The following is a 27,423-nucleotide window of genomic DNA, read 5'->3' as shown; positions in this document are numbered from 1 at the left end:
CGCACACAGCACTATAAGCTTGTTTACCCTCAATTGCGGGCTGTGCTGATCCGTCTGTATATATTATACTTCTGTAATGTTATAGAGGCAGAATCTCGGTCGGCAGAGGACATTCGTACTCGTATTGTAGGAATTCTTGTGTTTTTAAGTAGGGGTCAAACACATATTCAACGTCTGTTGCAGCAAGAGAGTTAACCCATTGTATCCATCTCGGATGTAAAGCTTTTGCATTGGGAATGCTTGCTTTCGTCACTGCCTCTAAGGCAGGTACAGTTGTAACGATCATTATGCGTTTACCCTGCGCTAGACCTCTCTCCTTTGCTACTGCAGTTTGAACCGCCGTCAGAATTTTCTCTGTAGAAGTGAATTTTTCTTCCGCTTGTGTGTACAAGTGTGATTTGTATGCTATTGGTACCTTTTCACCTTCATTAAAAGTCAGGTACGTGAATCCGCATCTCCCTGGGATGATTCGGATGACAAGGTTGCGTACATTGTCGCGTGACTCTAACTTTGTTGTTGCTAACATGTCTGTTTGCACTGAACGCAAAATTTCTGTGTGTGTTTGAGTCCAATTAGTTTGTTTGAAATCAGATTTGATTAGTTTGTAGAGCGGTTTAACCCTTTCTGCGTAATTCAAAACATATGTTGTTCCAAAATTCAGGAAACCTAGAACTGACTGTAAGTTCTTCAGCGTTTTTGGAGGTTGTAGCAGCGTACATTTCTCTAGAAAGTTTGCTGCCAGGCTTTTGCCCTCACTTGATAACTCGTAGTCTAGAAATAGGACGTTGAGGTGGGCAATTCGTGATTTCTTAAAATTCAATTTATAGCCCCCAGAGACGAACCCAAGTATTATGGTGTCCACTCTTTTCAAGTGCCTGTCCAAATTGTCATCCGTAAGATAGATGTCATCGACATATGATAATGCCTGATCATCGTACGTTTGTAGTAACTCTGTTACTCTGGCTGAAAATACCCCTGGACTATTCTTGAATCCCCTGGGGAGACGGCAACATTTTCCCTGTGTCCCCATAATTGAGGAAGCTGTCAGATGCCTGCTTTCAGGTGCAATGTTTTGACAGAAAAACCCTTTTGAAATGTCTAATGTGGTTTTATATTTTTTCCGCACAATGTTATTCATCAGTGCTGCACTATGTGCATTTTGTACTGCAAATGTTTTGCAACAGGAGTTTAAATGTCTGTAATCCAAAACTAGATGATATGAATTGTCTGGTTTGGAGACTGGAAACAAATGCCCACATGCATCATTGAGAATTGCATTCGCAAACGGTGCAAATCGCAATTTTCGCCCGTTTGCGAATGCAATTCTCAAATTTTGGATGCATCAAGCTTTTCGCAATTTTAGGAATCGCAACCATGTTGCGATTTCTAAAATTGCGTTTGCATTTAAGAAATCGCAATTTGAGATTTCTTAAATGCAATGCATAATAATTTTTAAATTGCAAATTCGCAAATTGGAAGGGGTAAATTAGCATGAAGTTGAACTTCATGCTAATTTATCGAAAACTTTCAAACATGCACAAGTTACATATTTGAAAGTTTTAATTTACACACACACATGTCCTTGGGGCATGTGTGTGTGTAAATTGCATTTAAAGTTAAATTTCAGGGGTGCAGGGAGGGGTTCTTTGGATCCCCCCCAGCACCCTTGAAATTGCATTCACATTTTGCGAATTCGCAAATTGAAAATCGCAAAATGTGAATGCCTTCCCATTCATTCCTATGGGCCTTTTGGCCCATAGGAATCAATGGGAAGGTTTTCCTTAATTGCGATTCGCAAATTGTGAATCACAATTAAGGAAAAATAAGGAATCGCAAAAAAAGTTGCGATTTTTTCATGCATTGCCGTTTGCGATTTCTAAATTGCGATTCCTTAATTTTCGCAATTTAGGAATCGCAAACGGCAACAATGATGCATGTGGCCGAAAGGATTGTTCATTGAAGAGGTGCATGTTTCAATCACCCCTTGGTATTCAAGTTAATTTAAAATCTCCCAGACTTATTTCTTAGCTTCTTGCTTGACTGGATACTGCCTCTGTGCAGTAGGTTGATTTTTTAACTGGATTTTATGGTGAGGAGAGTCCTCATCCCATCCTGCATGATTTTTATATAATGCTGGAGCTTGGGCCACAGCCCATTTTCTGGGATAGGTGTATTTTTTATGAATAGGAATGTGATTTGAGAAGGCTGGCATAATTACTTCCTCCCCATGTGGGCACTCCCTAACAAATTCAGGTGGCCAGTCTTTTTCAGCTAGAAGTATGTCATAGCCCTTAGAGAGCTTCTCCCAAAAGAGTGCTCTTATTTTTCTAGTTATGTCCCCCTCCATCCGGAGTGTTACTTCATATAACTTGTGGGGTACACTAACCCGGGTGTCGGCAGTTTCAACCTGAATGCATTCATTCAAGATCACTGTCTCCAGATGATCCATCGGGATCCTGCGAACTATGGTGACTTCTGCTGCGCTGTCTAGCATTGTCTGGGCCCACTCCCCGCTCTTGAGTTGTGTCCTCAAGATCCTCGGCATGTCTGATCTTTATGCTTGCTACCTTCTTTTTTGTGAATTGTGTTTTCTTTTTTTTTTTGGAACATGCTGTTTTTCTTTGGACTTCACACGTTCCTCTTTCTGTTCTGATCGTCATCTCCTCTCGGATTTCTGCGAGGAAGTCTGAAAGGTACGAGAGGAACGAGTATCAGTATCTTGATATCTATCAGGTTTTCTTAAAGTATCCCTATTTCTAAGATTATACCTTTTTTTTCAGAGGGCTCCCTTTGGGGAGACATATCTCCCCTTTGGGCAGATCTTCCTCTGGACTGAGAATGTTTCTCTTTAGGAAGTGTGTGTTTAGTATTTTCCCACTTCTTTTTAGGATTAGTGAGATTATTTATAATAAATTCCTTTTCAGGATTTTCAATTACCTGGGGTTTTAATGGTTTCCCACCCAAACTATCTCTTCCTAGTTCTTCATATGATTTTTCAATAATTCTTGCAAGCTCATATGGTTGGTCTGTTATATCTGTTTCTTTTAACTTTTGGCGGATTGCCACGGATGCTGCTTCACCTTTTATGTTTGCTAATATTATAGCTGAGACCTGTTTGAAATCTTTCAGTAATTTCATACCTAGATTTAAGGCTGGTTCTGGACCGTATTCATTTTGAATCTGTCTCAGAACGTCTGGTATCACCGCCATGGACGGTACACCATGTGTTTTTGTGTAGATTGAAGCAAAGACTGTACCCCAAGTGTCGCAGTCCTCCACATGTGGTGCTATCCCCATTGGTAAACAGATTGTCAGAATTCTGTGTTCCTCATGAGGTGTACTATCAGGGAATACTGCCTCAATTTGAGTACTTTTTTGTGCTAACCAAAACGGAATTTGTTCCTCGTTTGGCAGGCAATTTACCAATGACTGATTGTATAGTCTGTGGCGTAATTTTGTTTGTGTTCCCCTGGTGAGGGGTGTGCTGTAGAATCCTTACAGTAGGTTGGACTGTTACGGTCCGCATGACATATTGAACCAATTCTTTATGTATTTTAATTATCTGTTTCAGCTGAGCTAACAGTTCTCGACCTGTCATATCTTCTATGTCAGGATGTGGTGTATAGCTGGCTAGTATCGGCCATGTAGCTCCTGGTCTACCTAGTGTACCGAGCCTGGTAATGTGATTCTCATGTTTTAGGGTGGCTTTAAACCAGAGCTGATGCTCTTGGTAAGTTAATGGAATTTCAATGTCCTCGTAAGGAACGTATTCCTCTGGAGGTTCCTCTACTTTGTAGTAGTGGAACTCGTGTGTTCCTCCATCTGCTGGAGGAAAGTGAATCCATGAATAGAATACCTCTGACTGCCGATATTCATGTGCCTCTATAACAAATATTACTTTACCACCTCTCGATGATACTCCATTGTTTATAAGTTTGTAAGTTATAGTTTTCCTTACGTTTACCGGGATGATTATAGCATCCAGGTCATTCTGTAGGAGATTTCTGTCTTCTAAAACTGCTTGAGCTGCAGCTAATTCTTCGCCAGTAACCATTATTTTTACTGATTGAAGAGTTTGCAGAACAAGTTTCAAGGAAACAAAGATTAGGTGCTCAATATTTTTGGAACACTGTATCCTACAACGTTGAAAAAAACTAAAACTAATACTAGGATTCTTCGTCCTACTCAGTTTTGGCGGATATTATCCTTTCACCCACTGCAGACGTCTATTGGAGTATTTTACGGGAGAAAAAGGGTCTGTGTGAAAAGCACGACTGAGTTACTCTAGTATCTAGCGTTAAATTATCGCCTTACCAAACGTTAGGCGCCATGTAGTGTAGTTCCTATATTCCCAATAGGCATTGGAATAACATATACTATAGTTTAGACATAGGACTGAAGTCGACTAGGTCTCTATCGTATATATTAGACTTAATTGTGAGTGCCAGCTAGCTCAGAGGTCACCAGAAACTTTCTCGAATTCATAAGAAGGGATTTGTTTCTGACAACCGCATAAACATGACTACGTTGTTTCCCAAGAATAAGAAATCAATCTCTAGAGTCGCGGAAACAATAGATAGCTATTTCACTCAGTCAATCCTGCATGCTTCGTTTCACCAGTGGTGCTGAGAAAATAGAGAGACGGGCATTTTCAATAAAAGTATTTATTGAACAGTCTTCATTCTCAAGCATAAGAAATGTACTGCTACAATCGTAATACTGGTAATAAAGTACAGAGTATATAATACGAACAGTATTATAAAGTAGTACTGTAAAAGCATGATATGGTTTCTAAGCAATAAATTGCCTTAAAACGGATAAAATACAACAGTGTTAGAATGATGGCTAAAAGTACTCAACTGGTTCTTCTAAAATACGCCCACCCCGGTGTACCTGACTTAAGCCTAGCACAAGGGAAGAAGTAAGTGAGGAGTAGTTTAAGTTTAGTATTTTCTGCCAAGAATCTAATCAAGAATTCTCTAAGTGTCTAATCAGCTCCGTACCTTGGTTTAGAATGAAGGAGGTCCTGTATCTCTCTCTCAGGACTCGATTTCCCAGTAAACCCGCAAGGGTATCCTGGAAACACTGGAGCTGGATTTCTCAGCAGGAGAAAAGACAGAGTTTCTCAGTGCGTCAGCTGGAGGGTCGGCTTCCTTCGGCACTTGCTGCTGCAGGGCGTCGGGCAAGTAGTTAGTCGATCTGCTCCAAACCACAGCGTGTTTGTCTGGGCAAATCTAGGCATATTTATACTTTGAAGGTGCAGAGTTTGACGTGTGATTGGACTTAATAACGTCATCAAAGACTCAGTTCTTCGAAAACTCCATGATTTCCTAGATAAATTAGTATTCAGGCAAGGGGATGTCCCTAGCTGCTGAAGGCGGGTCTTTCTAAGAAATCGTTGCTGATTCTTGGAACATAGTGGAAGTAGGCTTGCCGTATTTGGGCTGCATAGGCTCAGTCTAAATATCGTAATAATTTCTATGCCTATATAAGTATCGGATAATCTATACCTATATAAGGGCATGAATTCGGAAATTTACACTAGGGTCCTAGATTCATTTACAACAGAACAGTGTGCCTGAGTGAGTGCAGTAGAAAGGGTGCATATGTATGAGTGCAGGGTAAGAAGTGTGCTTGTTGAATACACAATAGAAGGCATGGTTAGCCCTGAGTGCGCAAAGTGAATGGTGTGTTTGAATGAATGCAGAAGGAGACTTGTGTCTGTTTTAGTACATGGGCCAACTCTATCAGTGCTGGATGAGAATTATGGCTTTGTGAGGCAGGGTGAGCGGTGTGCCCATGTGAGTATAGGGCAAGGGGTGTGCTCATGTGGTGTGTCTTTGTGAGTGCCATATGCCTCTGAGTGCAGCGTGAACAGTATACCCATGGGAGTGCTCAGTGAGCTGTGAGCCTGTGCCAGTGCAGTGCTACATGTATAGGAGTATTGTGGCATTGTGAGTGCAGGGCAAGTAGTGTTACCATGCGTTGTGCCTGTGTAAGTGCTGTGGAGTGGTGATCTTGCGTGAGTGTAGTGGGAGGGATTCATCTGTATAAATGCAGGGTGAAAAGTGTGAGTGCATGATGAAAGGAGTGAGTACAGGGTGAGAGGTTGTCCTGGGTAAGTAAGCGCGGGGTGCAGCACATTAAAGCCAGACCTATTAGCATTGCCAATGCTTGTTACATATGTAATGCTTTCTCACTGCACATCTGCTCTGTGATTAGCAATTTGGGGGAAGCTACACTTAAAATTTCTGGAACTGGAGTTAGAATGGCGCATTAGCTGTCCAAGCATACACCAAACTTTTGCTGCCCTGCATTTGCTTATGCCACGAACTAGGGTAAACTTATGAATGTACTCCTCAGTGTGGAACTGGAAAATTATGTGGGTCCCTGCAAATTGTGATGAGGGGACCAGTGAGTCTCTTATATCTCACTCACATTCATTGGATTTGGGGTGAAGGGGGGCTTCTGAATGTTTGGTTGTCCCCCTGTGCCGCTAGGGTTGAAGGGGACTGCATTGCGCCCCTGGTACTCCCAGTTGTAGTTATTTACCATGCAATACTCGTTTCATGTGAGGCCAGAGCATCCCCCCAAAAAAATACAAATTGCAACGAAAGACAAAATTTCCAATTGCAGCAAAAACAGTAAACTGGCTAGTGCCGCCCGATTATACTTTAACATTGTTCTTCCAATATCAACCAATTATGGAACCTTGTCACTTGCACTGAGGGAACTACCTCGAACGGCACAATTTAGAAAGAAAATTCGTTCAGTGCCGGAAAACGAAATCCTGCTTTAAATATTACCGGCCGTTTGAATTTTGATTAGTTGAAGTGGATTGTTCTCATTGGCAGATTGAAAGGGCGCCCGCTGCCTGTGACATTGGACACGCACTTTACCGTGCTTGCCACATGATGCCGAAGCTAGTGTCAGAATTGCCCACAGTGCATATACTCCAAGCTGTCAAGAACAATAGGCATCTTCTTATATTTGCTTCATCACTAGTGTAGCGAAATGGCAATGACGAGGACAATGAATTGTGTGAGCTCATGTTACAGCTATTGTTTATTGGGCGTGTGGTGTAGTCTTTTTTTTTTTAACTGATCATCAAATTACAACGTGCATTCTAATTCATAGCTGTTTCCTTTGTGTTCAGTGCTAGTTATTCTGTAGCTGCTGTTTAAAATGTTATGTACTAATGATTCAAGTTATAAGACAAAGTGATTCTAACTAAGTAGCAAAAGACAATTTAATGAATATGATGCAGGAAAAACATCTTGCCAGCCATGGCGTTTCAGATTCATCGAATAAATTAGGCTTAAGCCATGAGCAAAATGACATCTCTTTATTGCATGGAATAATGAATAAAAGCATACAGTACCCTTAATTAATAGCAAATGTGTTTCAGTGCAGTTTCACTAACGGAATAATTCCATATATAGAGACAATCTTAAAATTGATAGCTGTGATGGATAACAAGTATTGGCAAGCCAAATAGTTTAGTCTTTCTCTCTTGTACGGGTAATGACTCATACATGTGTACACAACATGACTGTATGAGTCATTACGGCGGGCCATCTTGATCCATCATCCATCTACATAAGAAGTGAAATTACTGGATTTCCCATCATCCATTTCAACAGAAAGTGCCATCACTGGATGTCCCATCATTTATCTGCACATGAACTGACATCACTGGTTTCCTGCCACAACTGTCTTTAAAAAAAGAAGCCAAGCAAGAGGACTCATTTCCATCATCCATTTGCACAAGAGACATCCCTGGATTTCACATCATCCATCTGTACAGGACTTGACTTCATCACTCGATTTCCCATCATCCATCTGTACTGGAAGTGACATCACTTCTCCCCCTTCCCCCTCCCCCCTCCCAGGACCTACTTACTGGTGGATGTTAGACCTGGGGGTTGCTAGTTGGCTGAGGTTGGTACCTTAGGCCAAATAGGGTCCCTTCCACGTCAGGAACAGGAAGGACACCTTCTCAGATAGCTCCTGCTCACCCCCTCGGTAGCTTGGCACGAGCAGCCAGGCTTATCTTCAAGGCAAGTGTGTAAAGTATTTGCAACCATGCTCTCAATAACCCAATGATGACACATAAATGGACTCCACACGAGTTTCATAAAAATGAATATAAATTTATATAAAAAGTTATACAATGCAACCACACGACATAAATCTAACATCTGCGTATTTGTAATATACCTCCTGGCCGGTTATTAGGCCAGCCACTCCTTGTAAGTTCTGGCAATATTATCGAGCAATTCTAAATAATCCATTGCAGTCCTAACACAATGCTATGCAGTTTGTAATGCAAGAATCTGGCATTTTGCAATGAAAAAATAATGTAGTTCATTATGCAACAATCGGGCAGTACGTAATGCCAAAATAATGCAATGCGTAACGCAACAATCAGGTAGTTCGTTATTCCAAAATAGTGCACTGCGTAATGCTACAATCAGGCAGTTCATAATACAGAAATAATGCAACACGTAATACACTAATCAGGTAGGTTGTAATGCAGAAACAATGCAATGCGTAATACGACAATCAGGTAATTCGCAATGCAGAAATAATGCAATGCGTATTACAACAATCAGGTAGTTCGTAATACAGAAATAATGCAATGCGTAATACACTAATCAAGTAGGTCGCAATGTAGAAACAATGCAATGCGTAATACGACAATCAGGTAATTCGTAATGCAGAAATAATGCAATTCCTAATACACTTCAGGTAGTTTGTAATGCAGAAATAATGCAATGTGTATTACAACAATCAGGTAGTTCGCAATGCAGAAATAATGCAATGCGTAATACAACAATCAGGTAGTTCGTAATGCAGAAATAATGCAAAGCGTAATACACTCGAGCACCGATCATGGTGCCTTAGGCGGTCTCGCCGCCACTCATACTGACTCGCGGTCAGCTTACGTCAACAGATGCCCCCACACGGGTATGATGTAAACCAAAGTGCAGCTCCGCACTCCGGCCCCGTTACTGCCACTCCTTGGCAAGTACGGGCCACGATACGAGCTGAAGCAGAGGCTCGCACTGCAGGAATGGGAGAGGCCGACATCGTTTTCCTCCGAGCCTGTGACCAGGCGGCGACACGCGTTACCTGGGGGGTGCGACATTGCTCTCCTCTCTTCTTCCGCCGACTTGGGCCTCTGATGCAAATGTGTGGATTCCGGGCAGTGGAACTTGGGCCCTCCCTCGACGGGGTTGGTTCATGGTCCCGCTCTGGCAACGGCAGGCTCGGGCCAGTGGCTCAGCTCCTCTGGACAAACAAAGAAAGATGCCAATACTGATAGGATTATTCAACATGCGTCGATAGCAACCACAGAAGAAAATGAATTCAAAGGTGGAAATGGCTATTTAATAGCTATTTATTTAAATCAATTTTGAAATAGCAAACATGAAACTTCGTACACAATAGAAAAATTTCAAACGCAAAGTTAAAGGATAAGATACAATAAAATTACTATCGCCACAAAACTCATGCATATCACAGTCATACCATTCACATTCACATCCAGACGTGCAAAAAAGAAAAATAAAAATACAAAAGTGATTGCCCACTACAGGTGAGGCTAAGTAACCGTAGGGGAAATCAAAACCGGTCTGCTCTGATTCTAACAAAGGTGTTTTTCAGTTATTAACCACTAGAGTGTTTTAGTCACAGTCAGGGTTATTCAAACAACACATATTGAGTGTAAGTAATAAACCAAATATTCGAGTGCGGAATAAGTAAGCACAAGAACACACAGAAGAGCAGACCAAGGAAGGCAGGCCTACGCGTTTCGAATCCCTCTAGCTCAAAGGGGGATTCTCCTCAGGGCCAGGATACATTCTGAAAAGTAGAAAAGGATAGAAACTAAATACCAATTCAAAATCTAAAATCAAGGGATACTTTAGAGCACTTCTACACCACCAAAATAAGTCGCTTACCCTCATTAGTAGGTGCAAGATTGAAGACTCCTGAAAGAGTGAGAAAATGAAATAAAACTAAATAAAAATGCCAAGTATCCGTAAAGGGTTTGTGACTTATGTAAAGATGCAAGGCGAGACTGGTTACAAAGCAAAAAGGGCATTGGGTTACCTTGAAATGCATGTAGTGTAACCAGTTGCAGAAGGGTAGGGATCGAATCCGGTACGCGGCATCTGCGTGAAACATAAAGGGAATTGGTGTAATTGACCAGTCCTTGGTGTGGAACAGGGAAACACGCACAATACAACTCAGGAGCGTTCTTACCCGTGTCTTGAAAGCACATTCGATGAACAAAGGGCTGGACGGGCGCTGTAAAGGATTGCAGCGTGAGCTACTAAAAAGCATCTAGTGCCCACTCTGTAATAAAAATATAGGTCATTGTTAGGCATCGATGGGGCAAAAGGGGTTGTGGTGCCATAATACAGTCGCACCAAAGTAGCGGGGCTTACCGGAGCTTGTACAGTCTGCCGAATAGAACGGGTGGCGGTCCAAGGGCGCTGATCGTTCGCGCATGCGTAGTCGTAGTCATTCAGTGCGGCCCGGGGGATGCTGTTTATAGGCCGCAGATTAAGGTCAGGGAATGTTTCAAAACACTAATCCCTCGCGCATGCGTGGGGCAGTGAATTCGTCAGAGGAGGCATAGAATAGAGTGTGGAGCTGTTTCATGGGGACGAAAAATCAATATAAATACATGAAAATCGGCCTGGAGTGATTTTCAAGTCTAATTAGGGCCTGAAGACCAATTAAGGAAATGGAATAAAGAAAAGTGATTGGGAGGCTTAAGCACACTTCCTGCACAGCACCTTAGAAGCAACTTCGAGGATCGGACGCTGTTTCGAAAGTGGTGGATGAAAAAGGTCCGCATCAATGGAATGGCTCATAGTTTATAGATTTCGGATAATTCATTGAGACCTGTGGTAGCCGTATCAAATTTTACAATGAGGAGTGCCTCTCTTTTGGATAATTTAGAATCCCAATCCCCACCACGTGGGTCTTTTTCGACCTTGGAGATGATAGTCCATTTTAAGTCGCTTATTTGGTGGTTATGTCTTGTCCAGTGGTTGAACAGTGGTGCAGTTTCCACTTTATTTTTGATCCTTGATTTGTGTTGAGAAATTCTTTGTCGCGCCTCTTGGTTGGTTTTGCCAATGTATAGGAGACCACATGGACATGTGATCCCATACACCACAAATTTAGATTTACAGTTACTGAAGGTTTCGTGTTTCCACGAAATCCCATTGTGTTGGAATAAAAACCCTTCCGTGGTGGTATCGCAACAAAGGCATATACCACATTTGTGGTGCCCCACAATGGGATTTAGGCCCATCATTTGTCGTAGTGTGGGTTGTTTTTCTTGCGTGTTTGCAGCTCTCACCACGTAATTGGCAATACTGTTTTCCTTTTTTAATGCAAAAAGGGGTGGCTGGTTCATGCTTTCATCCAGATTTTTTACAAGGTGCCAATTTTGTCCGATGATCTTTTTAAGTTTATTTGCATTCGGACAATATGTTACACATACTTGGCGTTTTAGCTGGGGTTTATTTCGTCGCTCAAGTAAGGTTTCCCGTGGGGTCCATCTCGCCCGTTTCATACAATTTTTCACCAGTTTTCTTGGGTATCCACGGTCGCATAGTTTAGATACTAGATTGTTGGCATGGAATTTGTAGTCAACGTTGGATGTACAATTTCTGCGTACACGCAAAAAATGCCCATAAGGGAGGTTTTCTCTAAGGCTCCTCGGATGATTGCTGGAGAACAGGAGAGCTTTATTACGGTCCGTTGGTTTGACAAACAATGATGTAACTAACTAGTTTGCCGTCAGAGGGGAAGACTTCTACGTCCAAGAATGGTATCCTTTGAATCGAATGGGTCAAGCTAAACTGTATGTCCAGTGTTCTTGCGTTTAACCATATGTGGAATAGTTTTAAGTTTTCTTCTCCACCTGTCTGTGATGTATTCCTATAGGTTCTGAATCGATCCCCCTATTCCTGACCCTATTCTGGTTAGCAAACTAACAAGTTAACTAAGTAATCAGCCCATGAGGCAGAAAACCCCCATGATGCAGATACCGTTATCTGACGCAGTCACACTACGGCACAGGAACGTGTTATCTGATTAGGTCATAACGCTTGCGATCTAATTAGACAAGCGATATTCCTCCAGCCCCTGATAAGGCATACGGAGTTCTCATAACAAATCAAACCTATGACAACCTGGGCAAAAACCTGCGGCCATTGTTTTGATTTCACCGAGAACTTCAGTAAAAGAATGTGCTAACGAGCAAGTCGTATGACATCCTTATTGACGTATCTATGTCCATCCTTACGTCAATCTCGGCACCTTACAGGTATAAATATTACCGATATTGCCCTATGCAAACACACGCGTGGTGACGAGACGGAGCAGCCATACTTGCCGAAGCGAAGAGCAGAGCAGACCCCGCTGGCGCAGCCCCGCCTTCCTGACGCGCTGAGAGAAGCTGCTTTCTCCTGCCGAGAAATCCAGCACCGGCGTTTCTGGGTAGCCCTCGCAGGCAGCCTGGAATATCGAGACCAGAGACGAGAGATACCATCCCTCATTCAACCTAGATTCCAGGTACCGAACTGAATAACCCCTCACAGAGAATTCTTTAGTTATTCACTTGGCAAAAACAAACTTAACTTAAACTGTAACTTTCTATTCCCGCCCACGTATTAGACTTAGGTCAGGTACACGGGGTAGGCGTATTTAGAAACACCAGTTGAGTACGTTTAGTCAAATGTATATGTGTATGTAATATATTTTATTCATTTTAAAACATCTTATGGCTTAGAAACCATATCAATGTTTTTACAGTATTATTTTATACTATTGCTTTTAATGTATGCACTTTACTTAACTATAAGTATTGCAATAATATCGATCCATTTCTCTTGTATGAGAAAAGAGACTGATCAATAAATAACACCTTTTTATTGAACACGCCCGTCTCTTCCTTTTCTCTACAATCTGATGAGACTAAGAATGCACGTACTGACTGAGTAAAATAAATTGCCTTTTGTTCACACGACTCTCGAGATATACTCTTGATTAGGGGAGAGCAAAGTTGTCATGTTCTATGGCTGTCAGAAATTAAATCCCTTCTTGTCTAATCAGGGAAGTTAATTCCTTCCTGAACATTCGAGAAAGTTTCTAGTGAACTCTGAGCTAAGCTGGCAAACCCAAAACTTTAAGTCTAGTATCGACAGTAGTAGACCTAGTTAACGTCTGGTCTAGGCCTTTACTGCTGTAGGTATTATTCCAATGCGCAGAGCCTATTGGGATGATAGGAACTACACTATATGGCGCCCAACGCGTTTGGAAAGGGCGATAAAACTAACGTAAGACATTTAGAGTAACTCAGTCGTGCTTTCTCATTCAGACCCCTTTTCCCAAATACTCCAAAGACGTCTGGAGTGGGTGAAAGGTTATATCCGCCAGACCTCGCAGGAGGGAACTCCTATGTATGGTTCTTGGTACAAGTCAACGTTGAAGGATACACGGTTCCAAAATATTGTGCATCTAATCTTTGTTTCCATAAGAAACCTGATCTGCAAACAAAAGAAAAAACCTTTTGGACAGTAAAATGTCAGACAATGAGGATGAAAGAGAGGCAGTTAGATTAGCAACTGAACTCGCAGCAGCTGATGCTACCATGCAAGACGCAGACCCGGATATAATACTCATCCCGGTTATCAAAAGGAAATCTATAACCATAAAACTTATAGAAAATGGACTGACACCTAGAGGTGGTACAGTCATATTCGTAATTGAGGCACACGAATATCGGCAGACAGAGGTATACTATTCATGGATAAATTTTCCAGCAGCAAATCCTGTAACAAAGTACTTCCACTATTACAAAATAGAGGAACCTCCTGAAACGTACACTCCTTTCGAGGAGGTGGAAGTACCACTCAAATTTCAAGAGCATATGCTCTTATTTGATGGCGCCCTAAAACACAATAATCACATCACCAGGCTCGGTCCTTTAGGTAGACCAGGAGCAACGTGGCCGGTCCTAGCCGGATACACACCACATCCAGACATCGACGGGATGTCTGCAGCTAACCTGTTAACACAGCTAAAACAACTAATAAAAATACACAGACAATTAGTCCAATATGTGATGCGGACTTCAACAATTCAGCCAGCGATTAAACTCCCACAGCTGACCCCTCACCAGGGGAACACAAATAAAATTACACCACAGAACATCCAGTCCTGCCTAGGTAAAGTACCGGCTAAACGGGAACAAATACCATTCTGGCTAGCGCAGAAAATCACCCAAATAGAGGCGGTGTTTCCAGACACCACCCCGCTAGAAAAGCACAGGATTCTGACTATCTGTCTTCCAATGGGAATCGCACCACACATTGAGGACTGTGACACTTGGGGTACAGTCTTTGCTTCCATCTACACAAAAACGCACGGTGTTCCATCCATTTCGGTAATACCAGATGTGCTAAAACAAATTCAAGATGAATATGGTCCTGAACCCGCTTTAACTCTTGGTATGAAATTACTAAAAGACTTCAAGCAGGTCTCGGCTATACTATTAGCCAACATAAAAGGAGAAGCAGCAAACGTGGCGATCCGCCAGAGGTTAAAAGAGACAGATATAGCAGACCAACCAGCTAAAATTGCCAGAATCATAGAAAAATCCTATGAGGAACTAGGTAGAGATAGTTTAGGTGGAATACCAGCAAAACCGCAACTAATTGAAAGTCCTGAAAGAATATTTTTTAATAATAATTCTACATCACCAAAAAAGAACTGGGATGGAAACAAACAATCCAATCCTAAAGAAAAGAAATTCCAGTCCCGAGGAAGGTCTCCTAGGCGAAGAGAAAAATCTCCGAACCAAAGACACAGGTCACCTCAGAGTGACCCCTCTGGGAAAAGATATAACCTTAGAAATAGGGATAATATTAAAAAGCCTGATAGATATCAAGACATTGATACACGTCCCTCTCAATCTTTTCAGACTTCCTCGCAGAAATCGGAAAGAAGAGGACGATCAGAACAAAGAGAAGAGCACACCAAGTCCAAAGACAAGGAACCTGCTCAGCTAAAAAAGAAATTACAATTTCCAAAAAAGAAGGTAGCCAGTATCAAGGTAGTTAACAATGCCGAGAATACTGAGGACACAACTGAAAAATGGAGAATGGGCTCAGACAATGCTAGACAGCGCAGCAGAAGTGAGCATAGCTCGCAAAGTCCTTATGAATCATCTGGAGACAGTGGACACGAATGAATATCTTCAAGTGGAAACTGCGGACACCAGAGTTAGCAAACCTCACAAAATATACGAAATAACATTGCGTATAGAGGGAGATAAGACTAGGAAAATAAGGGGACTATTTTGGGATAATCTCTCCAAGGGCTATGATATCCTTCTAGCTGAAAAAGACTGGCCACCAGAGTTTGTCAGGGAATGCCCTCATGGCGAAGAAGTAATTATGCCTGCCTTCTCAAATCATATCCCAATTCTTAAAAAATACACACTTGCCAGAAAGTGGGCAGTAGCTCTAGCTCCTGCTTTATATAAAAATCATGTGGGATGGGATGAGGACTCTCCTCCTCACAAAATCCAGTTAAAATCACAACCTACTGCACAAAGGCAGTACCCAATTAAGCAAGAAGCTAAAAAACAGGTAAATGAAATACTAGATCAGCTAGAATACCAGAGGGTGATTGAAACTTGCACCTCACAAATGAACAACCCTTTGTTTCCGGTCTCCAAACCAGACAATTCATATCGTCTAGTTTTGGATTACCGACACCTTAACACATGTTGCAAAACTTTTGCAGTGCAAAACTCACATAGTGCTGCACTAATGAATAACATAGTGCGCAAAAAATACAAAACAACATTAGACATCTCTAATGGATTCTTTTGTCAAAACATAGCACCAGAGAGCAGATATTTAACTGCATTCTCAATAAATGGCACTCAAAAACAATTCTGTCGGTTAGCCCAGGGGTACAAGAACAGCCCGGGAGTATTCTCAGCGAGAGTAACAGAATTACTACAACTATATGATGATGAAGCATTATCTTATGTCGATGACATTTACTTAACAGATGATGACTTGGAGACTCACTTGAAAAGAGTGAACACCATAATACTTGGGCTCGCTGCAGAGGGTTACAAATTCAACTTTAAAAAATCCAGAATTGCCCATCTGACAGTCCTGTTCTTAGGATATGAATTATCAAGTGAAGGCAAAAGCCTGGCTGACAATTTCCTAGAGAAATGTGCCGTAATCCAAGCACCTAGAACACTAAAAAACCTACAGTCGATTCTAGGCTTCCTAAATTTCGGAAGAACATACATTGCAAATTACGCAGAAAGGGTCAAACCCCTTTATGATCTGATAAAACCAGATTTTAAAAGATCCAATTGGACTCAAATACACACAGAAATTTTGAGATCCTTACAAACAGACATGCTAATTAAAACAAAATTAGAAACACGTGATAACACACGCAATCTTGTGATTCGAGTCATCCCAGGGAGATGCGGATTCACATACCTGACCTCTAATGAGGGAGAAAAGGTACCAATTGCATTCAAATCACACTTGTACACAGAAGCTGAACAGAAATTCAGCAACAAAGAAAAAATTGTTCATGCAGTTCAAACCGCAATAGCTAGAGAAAAAGATCAAGCGGACGGTAGACATATCACAGTCAGAACAGCAGAATCAGCCTTTGAGGCACTAACAACACCGTGTAATTTACCAACAACAACATTGAATCCGGAATGGATACAATGGGTGAATTCAATCACAACGGACAAAGTGTACTACTACTTTGATCCAGAACTAGAAGAATTAAAAAATCTAGAATATGAAAAAACATATCCTCTGCCAATCGATATTCTGCCTTTACGACATTACGCCTGTGTAATTTATACAGACGGACATGCTCAACCCCCCGTTTGGGGCGAACAGGCATACAACCCCACATGTGGGATTACAAAAGAAGTGTGGCGCGGAGGTAAACTAAAACCTCTATTAACAAAAACACACTCAGTAGAAACTAATTCAGAACAACAAACTGAAATATTAGCTTTGAAAATGGCGCTAGATAATGCGGATCGCGAATTCCCGACACTTATAGTGTCAGATTCATATTACTGCGTCAAATCATATAACAAGGATTTGCAGACATGGATTCGAAACGGTTACAAAGATGACACAGATGCACCAATAAAGCAGAAACTGCTCTGGGAACAAATAGCTCTTTTACAAAAAGAACTACCAAAGACTCACGTGACACACTCACTGAGTCATCAGCGTGATGGCGTTCACGTTGCAGGGAATTCATTGGCTGAAACAGCCACAGCGGCAGCCACTAAATCGGCTCCCGTAGTTCGAAAAAAGCGTACATTAAAATACATTGACGGTGAAACAGTGCTGGCGGTGAAAACGTCATCAAAAGGCGACTGCTCAGCGTTACCGATCAACTATCCACTCAATTATACATACACAATCGATGCAAACTCCGTCCCTTTTGCTCGAATCCCTGGAGTGGGGGATAGGGTGATTCCAAACATGGACAGGAGAAACTTGTTAATCGCAGACGCACATGTGGGCGAGGGTCTCAGACACCTCAAACTAGAAGATTCTCTGGAAGAATTACAATCACGGTACTGGTGGCCAGGCATGAGCCTGCGTCACACCATGTTTGTAAAAAACTGCCCAAACTGCAACAGAGATCGCAGTGGGGAGAGAAACAGTTTAATACCTTGTCGGTTTACTCCAGGAAAAATCAGGAGTAAAAAGGAAGGGTTGCGATTAACATATACAGGCTAGTTCCACTTATAATGTAGATCACCAGCACTCGGCTGACGTCTGGACTGTTATACAAAGATTTGCGAGTCTAAATGGCATATACGCTAAGAGCATGCTACGTTTGACCATTGTCTTCACTCTGGCCCAACAGCCTGAGGGGAAACATGACCAAATGAGCATAGCCCAGCGGGAATCTTCTCACTTCCTTCCTGAGGGTACGGGATGGTGTAAAGAAAAAACCAAGACAGAAAGCAATCTATAATAGAAAGGATATTAGGTTCGGGAGCTGGGTGGGTCAAACATCTAATAAGTGTCCAACGTAGTCTAAATAACTTGCCAAGAAATTCTCTGAAGGGATTCAGTGCGTACGAATTATTATTTGGAACTAGGATGTTGATCTCTGACATTGATAGTCAGACTTCAGTGGTAGAAGAAAAAAGCTTTGATATCAAAGACCGATTGGCTATTTTGCAGGACTTAAACAAAACAAGAAAAGACCTGAGCAACATAAAGTTGAAACAACAGCCAACAACCACTGAAGAACCACCACCTGTCCCAGCAAGACCTGTCTGGATTCCAAAAGTCGGGGATCTAGTCAGGGAAAAGATCGCGGTAAAGAAGGAATTTGGGCCTTTTTACAGAAAAGCAGTTCCTGTCTTGTCTGTCAACGGGACAAGATCAGTTGTACTACCGCCACTTGCTGGAAAAAAGGAGAACCGAGTTGTATCCATCGACCTGGTAAAACCACAACATGTGGCCGATAACAAACAGTAGGCCAAGTGGACTCCCAATCAGTAGCAGAACACCAAGGTTTGCTACCAGTACAGAGGTCCTAACGAAGAGGCTCATCACATTCGAAACGCCTACAGAAGAACAACAAGGACTATGCAACAATGCAATAGAACTCAGACCTCTGAAAACCCAAATGAAAACATTTAGCAGAGACACACCAATCTATAATGAAGTACCAAGTGAAAATGCAAGAAACAGTAATCGTGAAGCAATTGGAACAATTGACAGAACAGCATCCGGCTACTTCATAAACTTCGATGATTCCTCTGAAGGCTTCAGTGAATCAAAGACACAGCCATCATCAAAAACCTTTAAAGATAAAGCTAAAGAACTTTTGAAACAACTGAAAGAAACATATCTGATTTCCCCATGGATTGAATTTTGGGTGGGTTTTGGTGCATTTATCCTCATACTTTGGCTCATCATGATACTAACTTTGGGACGCTTCATTGAGGGAAAATATGCAAAAATGGACACAGCAAGTCAGAAAATCAACTTGATCCTCAAACCACACACATCTTCACACATCGAGAAAAGAGAACTTTCTTCAGTCAACTTCACAGCCAATCCGATACCGGGTGGGGTAGCCTGGGACAACACTGACTATGAAATTTATGGTCCGGTCGAAATCCTGAAATATCCACACCAAATTAAGATCTCCTTGAGTGACTTTGTAAAACCAAGCTCATTTGCTGATGATTGGGACTTCGAAAGCATTAATAATATGATGTCTGACTTAGTAATGTCTGCTAAATTTACCAAACATGATTATTTGCAGGGTTCTACAAATTATGATAGTATGTACTGTTATAACCACTATGGTAACCATTTTCTACATAAATCTGCACAACCTAGAAATGTTTTAAATTATAATCAATGGGAACATTGTGCAACCCCTCCAAAAGGAAGCTCAAGAACCTTCTATGACAAATATTCATACTTTTCAGGTTTTAACACAAGTAATGCTGAAGCATTTTATTTCAAATTGTCAAACAAGACAGGAACTAAGACCATGATAACAAACACAAAATTGATATATTCAGACTCATTCTTTGAACAAATGAATACTTTTGGTTTTGATTATTGGGACAAAAATGTTGAATTGAAAAGTGTTTGGGGTACAAAAGAATGGCAAGTACAGGGTATAGAAGCTTTGTTTAGAGCCTGCATGATCCCAGAACAAATGATATTTTTAAATGACACTGTTCAACAAACTACCTGTCTTGGCCTAGCCAAAATCAAAGATTTAAATAAACTGTCTATTCCAAAGCCAACAATGTTTAGCAACACTTCTACAGATGAAGAGATAGACGTAAACCATATATTAAACCAAAACAGAACACATCCTGATTGGAAACAATGGTTGATCTGGCCCACAGATACTAATAACTGTCAAGACAGATTCCTGAATAAAACACAGGGGTTCAAAATGACCAGGCCAGACCCTAGATATCCTCAAAGACATCACCCAGGGATAATAACAACCTACAGTGTGGGCAAATTATGCCTTCAATGGCTACAAACTTCCACACTGGCAGAAATTAAGCAACACCTAACTTTACTTACTGATGGTGCTGACTTGCGTGATTTCATAATGGGACCACGCAAACAGCGTCAAAAACGTTTCATAGCAGCCTCTGTATATGCAGCATACAATGAGGCCTGGAAGGTTACTCAAATTGAAACAGCAGAGAGAATACGGGAAATTGACCGTATTAATTTGGAAAAATCACTTTCTGTAGTGGACAATGGGTTAATGACTCTGTCCTCCAGAATTTTTTCTTTGGACAGCATTGTGTCTTCAGCAATCGACATATTATCGCAAGACTTACTGTTATTACAACACGGTCAGTCACAATTGCGCTCTATTGTACAGCTTGGCTGGACGTTACAAAATCTGCGTTCAGGCTATGTGCCTTGGCATTTAATCAACACAACGTCACTATTCCAAATCTTTAACCTTACTGATAGAAAAATCAGTATGGCACAAAAGGGTGCTGATTATACAATCCTGAGCATTGAGAAACTCGAAAGATTACCAGTGACAATGTCAGAACGACCTGTCAGTGAATGGATAATACATGGGATAATAAATATTCCAATCTCAACCTTCAGGTTTCAATACTGCCAAAAATATATACAGGCTGGCATGTACGAGAAATTGGGAAAGGGGTACCTTAAAACAACATGGAACCTGCCCTATTCACATGCATGTGTCAGTAATAAAGGACAGAAAGTGTTTCTTAGTGGCAACAATTGTGCGATGTCACTAAGTGGCACACTTCTGTGTAACGGAATTAGTTTGCATGAAGCCTGTGAAGGGAATTCATACAACCTTTCATGTCACCAGCAAGGCGCACCTGCAACAGAAATAGAACCATTCTTTCAAAGACTCTATAATGGGAGTTACATTCTAATTGTAGACCGCAGATGTTGTAGTCTTATGCCCGGGACTCCTTATCTAGTAACTACGACTGCGAAGGTCAAGTGCTGTGGACGCTCATTGTTCCCCAGCTCCTTTCCAGACAGGGAGGCAAGGGCATGGCCCAATTTGAAAATTACTTCTATTCGAATAGATACTTTAAGCAGAATGAAAACAGTGCTTCTTCAGACGCCTACAAGGCTCACGTCATCAAAAGAAACGTATGATCTACAAGTCGCAAGGACGACTGCAGAGATACATTCATTGTTATCAACTAATTCCCCCATACATTTCGCGGAAATTCTAAACAAAATCTTAAATATTTCTGATACCAATGGGGTCTCAAAGGTATTTAAGACAGTATTTTCGATGGCATTAACACCATTCAAAGCCATACTGGGTATTTTTCCAGATTTCGTTGATTTTTGGCGGACTTCCCCTGATCTTGGGACTAATTGCAGGAATCCTATTCTTAGTCCTTATTTTTCGTTATGGCAACCCATGTCACAGACAAAACTCTTGCGACAAGGGAAGAAACAATCCTAGCCATTGGATACCGGGACCGGATATCAAAAATCCTGGGACTCTCCCGGCTTAGAGACCTGAACATGACTTGGTTTCTATCATTTCGACCAATGTGGCAAAGATGTGTTTTACCTGTATTAAGGTGTCTGCTATGCGGAGAAGAATGTGTGTTAGACACCTGTCTGACGCTACAATCGGATGCGCCAATGGATGCAGAAACATTGTTGAGCCCGATCAAGGTTCATGCTTTGTGCTGCCCTCAAAGGCTACCAATCCTGATGACTGCATTCGTGGAAGCTTCACCACTACGATTGATGGGTAGTGAAGTTCAAGATGAAAGCAGCATCGACCAGGTACGACCTTCTGTCAGCAATGCGAATCAGAATGTCAATGGAGACAATCATGCGCACGAATGCATGATTACACCTATATCCGAGTTAGTGGAACTTTCCCAGGAAGCTGTTGACAGTTTTTTCGAAAGCCTAAATGATATGATGTTCTCGCCAGAACAGAAATAGAGACTTTTGAACAAGCTCGCCCTGAATTCGGCCTTCAACTTTAAAAATAAAGTCACATGAACAATTTTCCCTCCAGTTCACGGACAGCAATTTTTCAGCAGCCCCAGAATATTTTTGCATATTTTTCGGGACACTATCTTCTGCTTAAAGTAAGAACTATTCTTAGAGAACTAAGGTTTCTAAATTTTAGATAGCTTATAGACATTAGCTGCCCGCTGGTATGTTCATTGTTATTATATTCTGTGATGAAATGGTCTCGAACTTTTCTTCTGTATTAAGAGCCATTTCATGTGTAATTCTCATATACAAAATAGCAATAATGTATACAAATGCGATTACTTTGGCATTATTCTACAGCTTGAGTGCATACAATACATATGACTGCAATTTTTCCGTATATTTGAAAATTTCAAAATGCATTTATGTATTTTGGGGTGGTAAGGTATACACTATACTCTATAGTATGTTGTACTATGTTATACTATGCATAGATTAGTAAATATGACCATAGTTAGCGTGGAGTGGGTGTGATGTATTCCTATAGGTTCTGAATCGATCCCCCTATTCCTGACCCTATTCTGGTTAGCAAACTAACAAGTTAACTAAGTAATCAGCCCATGAGGCAGAAAACCCCCATGATGCAGATACCGTTATCTGACGCAGTCACACTACGGCACAGGAACGTGTTATCTGATTAGGTCATAACGCTTGCGATCTAATTAGACAAGCGATATTCCTCCAGCCCCTGATAAGGCATACGGAGTTCTCATAACAAATCAAACCTATGACAACCTGGGCAAAACCCTTCGGCCATTGTTTTGATTTCACCGAGAACTTCAGTAAAAGAATGTGCTAACGAGCAAGTCGTATGACATCCTTATTGACGTATCTATGTCCATCCTTACGTCAATCTCGGCACCTTACAGGTATAAATATTACCGATATTGCCCTATGCAAACACACGCGTGGTGACGAGACGGAGCAGCCATACTTGCCGAAGCGAAGAGCAGAGCAGACCCCGCTGGCGCAGCCCCGCCTTCCTGACGCGCTGAGAGAAGCTGCTTTCTCCTGCCGAGAAATCCAGCACCGGCGTTTCTGGGTAGCCCTCGCAGGCAGCCTGGAATATCGAGACCAGAGACGAGAGATACCATCCCTCATTCAACCTAGATTCCAGGTACCGAACTGAATAACCCCTCACAGAGAATTCTTTAGTTATTCACTTGGCAAAAACAAACTTAACTTAAACTGTAACTTTCTATTCCCGCCCACGTATTAGACTTAGGTCAGGTACACGGGGTAGGCGTATTTAGAAACACCAGTTGAGTACGTTTAGTCAAATGTATATGTGTATGTAATATATTTTATTCATTTTAAAACATCTTATGGCTTAGAAACCATATCAATGTTTTTACAGTATTATTTTATACTATTGCTTTTAATGTATGCACTTTACTTAACTATAAGTATTGCAATAATATCGATCCATTTCTCTTGTATGAGAAAAGAGACTGATCAATAAATAACACCTTTTTATTGAACACGCCTGTCTCTTCCTTTTCTCTACAATCTGATGAGACTAAGAATGCACGTACTGACTGAATAAAATAAATTGCCTTTTGTTCACACGACTCTCGAGATATACTCTTGATTAGGGGAGAGCAAAGTTGTCATGTTCTATGGTTGTCAGAAACTAAATCCCTTCTTGTCTAATCAGGGAAGTTAATTCCTTCCTGAACATTCGAGAAAGTTTCTAGTGAACTCTGAGCTAAGCTGGCAAACCCAAAACTTTAAGTCTAGTATCGACAGTAGTAGACCTAGTTAACGTCTGGTCTAGGCCTTTACTGCTGTAGGTATTATTCCAATGCGCAGAGCCTATTGGGATGATAGGAACTACACTACATGTCCACACCATGAAAATGTCATCTATAAAACATAGCCACGTTCTGATGTACTTTCCAAATGGGTTGTTATTGTGGACATAAGTATCCTCATACAGCGACATAAACAATACTGCCAATTCTGGAGCAAATGGGCACCCCATTGCTACTCCTTTCACTTGAAAGTAGAAGTCTTTCCCAAAGCAGAAGTAGTTTTTCTTTAAAGCAAAAGACGCCAAATCAACCAAAAATTGGGTGGGTACTTGAAATGAAATGAAATGAAAATAGCATTTTTATAGCGCATGGCTACCCGGAGGCATCCCAGCGCTTGCAGCTACAGAAGGTAGAATCAGAAAGGATGGATTAGTTGGTAGGGAAAAGCCAGGTTTTTATTTTCTTCCGGAAACTGAGATGATTGGGCTCCTGTCTGAGAGAGGGGGGCAGAGAGTTCCACAACCTCGAGATGTTATGAGAAAAGAGGCGACCACCCGTACGGGCTTTGTTGATTCTGCTGACTTGTGCCAGGTTCTGGTTGTTGGAACGAAGGTTTCTCGAAGCCTTGTATGTTTTCATCAGGTTAGTCAGGATAGGAGGGCCATTGCCCTGAAGATTTTTGTGGGCAATGCAGAGGGCTTTGAAGTGTACCCGTTCTTGTATGGGTAACCAGTGAAGTGATCTAAGAGCTGGTTTAGCTGAGGAGCGGTGATTAGTGTGTGTCAGCAATCTAGCGGCTGAGTTCTGCACCACCTGAAGTTTCTGGATTACAGAGATCGGGGCTCCCAGGTAGAGCGCATTGCCATAATCCACCCTCGATAGAATCAAGGCCTAGATCAGGATTTTTTTGGCTCTCTCTGGGAGTTGAGGGAGAATTTAGCGGGTGGATTTAAGCAGACCAAAACAAGTAGCCGCGGTTTTTCTGGCTTGTACTATGAATGTAAGGTTATCATCAAGCCAGAAACCCAGGCTTTTGATCACTTTTTTCGGAATCGGGCTGGTGCCCATAGACTGGGGCCACAGCGTTGGGGAATTGAACAAGGCCTTTCTGCCCAGTAACATCAGTTCAGTTTTTTGATTGTTCAGTTTTAGCTGGGACAGGCCCATCCACTTAGATACCTCTTCGAGGCAGTTGCTCAAATTTGGGTGCGACGAATCAGCCTGGTTGAGAGACGCCACAAGCTGGGTATCATCAGCATAGCTGATTAGTTCGATTCCATAAGGGGCCACTATTTTAGCAAGGGGGGACATGTAAACGTTAAAAAGTGTGGGGCTAAGGGAGGAGCCCTGTGGAACCCCACACTGCAGGGGGAGGGATGAGGAGTGACAATCCCCTTCAAATACTTTAAAAAATCTGTCACAGAGAAATGATTCGAGCCAGGAAAGTGCCTTTCCCGAGACTCCTATTTCTTTAAGGCGGGCTAGGAGGATACGGTGGCTAACCGTATCGAAGGCGGCGCTGAGGTCCAGGAGGATAACGGCCACGTTGCCACCCGTGTCCAATATCCTCCTGAACTCTTCTACCACCTTGAGTAGCGCCGTCTCCGTCCCTTGACCCGGGCGGAAGCCTGTTTGAGAGGAATGGAGTGAGTTGGAGGTCTCCAAGAATGATGACAGTTGCTGGTTGATACATTTTTCCGCCAATTTGCTAATGGCCGGGAGAAGGGAAATGGGCCGGTAATTGGATAAGTCTTCGGGTCAAGGTTAGATTTTTTTAACAGAGGTTTAACCATGGCAGTTTTCCAGTCCAAAGGGACTGTACCTGTTTCGGTCGAGAGGTTGATCAATTTAATGACTGGAGACTCTAAAATAGGCATGACTAGCTTCAATGTGTTGAAGGGGGCAGGGTCAAGAGGAGATCCGCTTTTAATTAAATTAAGAAGGGGGATAACAGTTCCTTGGTGAGCGGGGTGAATGAAGAAAGCTCGGGGGTGGATCTGGCAGGGGAGTGAGCAGGTGTCGCAAGAAAGTCGGGACTGGAGACAGGTGGGAGGGCCAGAAGAATATTTTGAATTTTCGTGTGGAAGAAGAGTGCCAATTCTTCACAGCGAGAATCAGATGTTTGTTGGGCCAACGGGGGATCCGGGGGCTTCAACAAGCTTTTCACAATTTTAAAAATCTCCTTGGTTGAATTGGAGGATGTGATCATTTTTTCCGCATAAAAAGATAGTTTAGTCGCCTTTAACGCGATTTTATAGGCTTTGATAGAGGCTCTATATTTGACTTTTATCTCTATGTTGAAATCTTTCCTCCATAGTCTCTCTACTTTTTTGCAGTTCTGTTTAAGTTTTCGAAGCTCAGGACTGAACCAAGGATGATTGATGGATCCCCTTTTTTGTACTGTGGATTTTCTTGGTAGAATGACGTCTAATGAGTTCTCAATCCATTGGTTAAACTCTGCATTCGCTATGTTTATGTCCGGATTAGCGGGCGGTAGGGTGGACTTTAGTTCTTCTGCCCATTCGCTAGTCTTGAGCTTAGACCAATGTCTAGTCTTTTTGATACTAAAAGTTTTGACCAGGGGTAAGGGAGAAATGATCCATGAAAAAGGTATGCAGAAGTGATCTAACCAAGGTAAAGGATAAGGATGCGAAGTGGTGTGATTGGTTAAGTTAGAAAAAATGGGGTCAAGCAGATGTCCCTTTATGTGAGTAGGCTTGTGAATTTTAAGAGCCATTTCGCACGTCTCTAGATCAAAATCAAGATCCGCCGCTGTCATGTCAAGAGGGTCATCGAAATGGAAGTTCAGATCTCCCAATATGGTAAAGTTGGGGGCTGAACTGGCAAGATTCACGACAGTTTCCAGTAATGTCCTATGAAATTGTCCTAGAGGTCCCGGAGGGCGATAGATTAAGAGCCCCGTAAAGGAGGCAAAGGATGAAAGGGTGATCGAGAAGTGGACGTTTTCACAGTCCAGTAAAGGGCTGCCTAAAAGACGGCAGACTAAATGGTCCTTGTAAAGAATAGCGATCCCGCCACCTATATTTCCTGTCCGGTCCCGGTGTTGAATTAGGTAGCCAGGGGGCAAGGCCTGAACAATATCTGGGCCAGAGCAGGGCCCTAGCCATGTTTCCGTGAGAAACAGTATATCCAGTGCTGAGTCTTGTAGTAGGAAAGAGAGCTCAGAGGCATGTTTCGGCAGGGAACGACAATTCAAAAGGGCCATATTAAGCGTATGGGGTTGTTTCTGCCTAATCTCTGGTGTTTTAAGCAGATGATAAGAGCAATGTCAACAATGGTGTTGATTGAGCCAGGGGTCTAACGAGTGATTGCACAGGGAAGGGGAGGTAGTAACCTGGTTTAACTGTAAAAGGCGAAGTCGGGGATATGTGGTGGAGCCCGGGGAACGTAGGACAGGGGGGCAGGGCCCTGGGCACGTTCTGGCGCGGACGGGCGCAGACGGGCAGGACTCTGGCATGACTCAGGCGTGATTCAGGCGTGTCCGCAACACGTCCGCTACGCGGAGAGGA

General features: G+C 42.2%; 1 protein-coding gene and 1 long non-coding RNA gene across 13 annotated transcripts in view; one reads left to right on the top strand and one right to left on the bottom strand.

Annotated features, from left to right (window-relative positions):
- LRRC27 (leucine rich repeat containing 27) overlaps window positions 1-27,423 on the top strand; it is an 801,922-nt gene that overhangs the window by 205,480 nt on the left and 569,019 nt on the right. The window lies entirely within an intron of this gene.
- Window positions 9,508-10,184, bottom strand: LOC144753461 (uncharacterized). Its single transcript, XR_013594370.1, has 3 exons — window positions 10,117-10,184; window positions 9,966-9,995; window positions 9,508-9,867 (listed from the first exon to the last, which is right to left on the bottom strand). It is a non-coding gene; the product is annotated as an uncharacterized LOC144753461 (long non-coding RNA).

Source organism: Lissotriton helveticus, chromosome 5_1, assembly GCF_964261635.1.
Source record: "Lissotriton helveticus chromosome 5_1, aLisHel1.1, whole genome shotgun sequence".
In the NCBI taxonomy this organism is placed as follows: Eukaryota; Metazoa; Chordata; class Amphibia; order Caudata; family Salamandridae; genus Lissotriton; species Lissotriton helveticus.
The sequence above is the reverse complement of the archived record's forward strand: the minus strand, read 5'-3'. Positions and strand labels throughout refer to the sequence as shown.